Consider the following 3,396-nt stretch of genomic DNA (forward strand, 5'->3'; position numbering starts at 1 on the left):
TTTGTTGCTAATGTACGAAAAATTAGATTGCAGATTATGTTTCTTGCACTGCTTTCTTATGGAATGTGTTGTCATGGGCCTGTTGGAAGGGAATTTATTCATATTTTCGTTGTACAAAATACCGATTGTTATTTCATTAACCCGTAACTTTATTTAATTCATTTGATAAAAAGTTTAATCCCACTGTCTATTCTAACCTTTCCGAAGATCTATTTTACAACACTATTATGAGCTTGCTTGCTTTTCGTGCAAATGTGACGCATGACAGTCCATAGCCCACAATTGAATGCCAGGAAAACGTGCTTTTATTAATATACAGCAGGCATAATTGCGAAAACATTTGCTCTTGTTTCTATTCACAGTGTAACCAGGGATATACATTTACACGGATTTTATCATGAGTATTAAATAAATTTTATTTAGTATTTCTATTGTCACTTTTGGTCCTTTCTATAATTAATTTTACCCCACTTTTGCTGTATATATCTAAACTACTTTTAAATAAATTTATGACGATTTCTTCCCAAAACAAGTTAAATCTCTAATTGTGACTGATTTAGACTGAGTGACGCGCAAATTGTCAATATATACATTCACATACGCGCTTTTTAAAGGCAGGGTCATACAGAGCAGTAGTAGATGCCTTCATTTATTTAAATGCTTTCATTTGCCTGAATTAAAACCTTTGCTGGATTTATACAAAAAATCACTATCGAGAAACCATGCAACGTCTAAAGAAGAAACTTGATCAACACGTTCAAAATGTTTGGGTTTGCAATACAACAAAATTAATCTTAAAAACTCTACCGTAGTTCAATATTACTGCAGACCTAAGCCCAGAACAGTTGTAGGAAGAGCGGTGTAAGAACTGACTCGTTTAGATTTCCAACAATTTTAAATCACCGAAACCTTTCTTATCACCAACTGTTTAGAAGGTAACATCTCTAAAAAGAATTTGATACACAATAAATTCTTGGGTATCAAGAATTTATTGATACCCAATATTTGACCACAACTGAAGCCATTCTTATAAATCTGACCGGATAAAGCCTAGAACATCTCGCGTCGTGTTTCGAAATTGAGTTTCTGCCCGCGTAAGTCTGACTGACATACGGGTATCTTTGCCCTATTTTTGAAAGCTATTTTCAAAGCTAGTCTTCTGAGTTCAAGATTTTCTTAACTTTCTCTCTCTCTCTCTCTCTCTTTCTCTCTTTCTTTCTCTTTCTCTCTCTCTCTCTCTCTCTCTCTCTCTCTCTGTCTATTTAGAGAGAGAGAGAGAGAGCAAGTAAAAAAGTGAGTGAGAGAGTGGCTCGTACCTGAAATCCCTGTACGTTCTTCTCTAAATATATGAATTAAAAGATCATCATCTGAAATTCCTGTAAAGAGCATAGCTTCTATTTCTAAATATTGAAGACCGTCCAGGATTAGTATAAATCCAGCCAGCAACATTGATTCTCTCGCTACGTGATATAAATTGACACTCACAGAGGTGGGTGATAGCACCAATTTGCACTAAAAATAAGATGCCACCTGTTGAGATTTCTTAATCTACTGTTGCTAATCTCTTCTTACAATGCCAAATCCACATATATACCGCATCCATGCATCGTCTCCAAGTTCTCAGTAGAGACCAAGATAGGGATATGGATGTATTCCTGCTAGTAGTCCTTTTGAAGGCTTACAGTCTTCGCTGAAAGAAAAGGTTTTGCTATACGTAGAAAGTAAATACCTTCATCACACCGCCCCGCCAAATCACAATAATAGCAAATTACCGAAATAGATATCTGAAAACTGCTCCAACCATATGTCTGTGTGCGCGTGTGTTTGTGTGTGTGTGTATGGAACTTCCGATTACAGATACTCCCCCATACGTTCCATACTGTTAAATACATATTTTCTTTACTCTATAGCCATAAGACCACCTGAAATTCTAGGTGAGGCTTTACTCCACTACATTGACCCAAATATTCAATTCGTACGTTACTTTCTAGATTCCGAAACGATGAAAAGCAAAGTTGTCCACAGTCGTAATTTATTTCGGAGCGTAGAACAAATAGCGATTCGGCCAGCTCGTCGGTAGTAAAAAGAGAAAGCAGAACCGCTTGCTATAAATACATCCAGGTTAGAGTTAGGAACATCAAGGAAATTTCTTTTAGAAGTTGGTACTGATTTCATGCCTCAATGATTTCTATTTTGGAATCTTTTACCGTTAGGGATGGATTCAGTGTCGCTGGTATGCTCTAAGCTGAGTCCTCGATGGTACGAGGCAGAGACAGCAGCAATGATTGGCGAAACTCAAAGCTGCAAGCTGGCAGAATCGTTAGCATGCCGGGTGAAATGCTTAGCAGTATTTCATCCGCCGCTACGTTCTGAGTTCAAATTCCGCCGAGGTCGACTTTGCATTTTATCCTTTCGGGGTTTATAAATTAAGTACCAGTGAAACACTAAGTTCGATGTAATGAACTAGTCCCCTCCCCCATATTCCTGGCCTTGTGTCTACAGTACAAAGGATTATTAACGAAACCCATTATCCGACTACTATACAACACAATTCTTTAATGGATACATCGTACAAGACATTGCTGAAAAAGACAACCCATAGAGCATCATTTGTAGTTCAGATATTGACAAACAAGACAATATCGTTTTTTATTCATCGAGGAAAACTTTTCAATGTAGTCCGTTTACTTTCTATTCCTTTCACACATTAGAATGTGATATTTTTTTTTATATGCAAAAAAATAACAAGATAATTAGATACATTAAAATATTCCACTTTGTTCCTGTTGCTACACTTATCCAATCTTCACCCTTCTCTATTTAAGTGTGTATGTGTATGCCTATTTCTATTCGTGTGTCTGTGTGCATTCGCAGGCGCTTTGCTCTTTCGCATCTATATTTATCCAGCAGACAGTAGGTTTCCGTCTGTCAGTCTTTCTTTTTACTTTTTATTTCATTCAATACCTTTTACGTGTGCAAGTCAGAGTAAAGATATTAAAGTTTAAATATACAGTTCTTTTTTCTACAAAGTTGATATGAAAGAAATTCGTTATTAATAATTCACTAAACTGACAGAAAATTTTCGTAGTAGACTAATATTTATCTATTTTATTTTATAGACGTTAGTAGGAAACTGTCTCAAGTTCTACCTGGATAGTTAATATTTAAACGACGTAAGCGCTATCATATTTAATGTGAGGAATAGGATAACTTTATTTAAAAGAGATTGTTTAAATATCGAGTAATAGTTATTTGGACTCTTTTAAATTATAACGAACAAAGGGGTATAATCAACATTCAGAAACACTATAAGATACACACACACACACACACACACACAGACACACAGACACACACACACACACACACACACACACACACACACACACACACACA

At 36.0% G+C, this 3,396-nt stretch overlaps 1 long non-coding RNA gene across 2 annotated transcripts in view; it reads left to right on the forward strand.

The window, feature by feature from the left end:
• LOC128250446 (uncharacterized) overlaps positions 1-3,396 on the forward strand; it is a 613,350-nt gene that overhangs the window by 44,381 nt on the left and 565,573 nt on the right. The window lies entirely within an intron of this gene.

The sequence above is a fragment of the Octopus bimaculoides genome, chromosome 21 (assembly GCF_001194135.2).
Source record: "Octopus bimaculoides isolate UCB-OBI-ISO-001 chromosome 21, ASM119413v2, whole genome shotgun sequence".
Classification (NCBI taxonomy): Eukaryota; Metazoa; Mollusca; class Cephalopoda; order Octopoda; family Octopodidae; genus Octopus; species Octopus bimaculoides.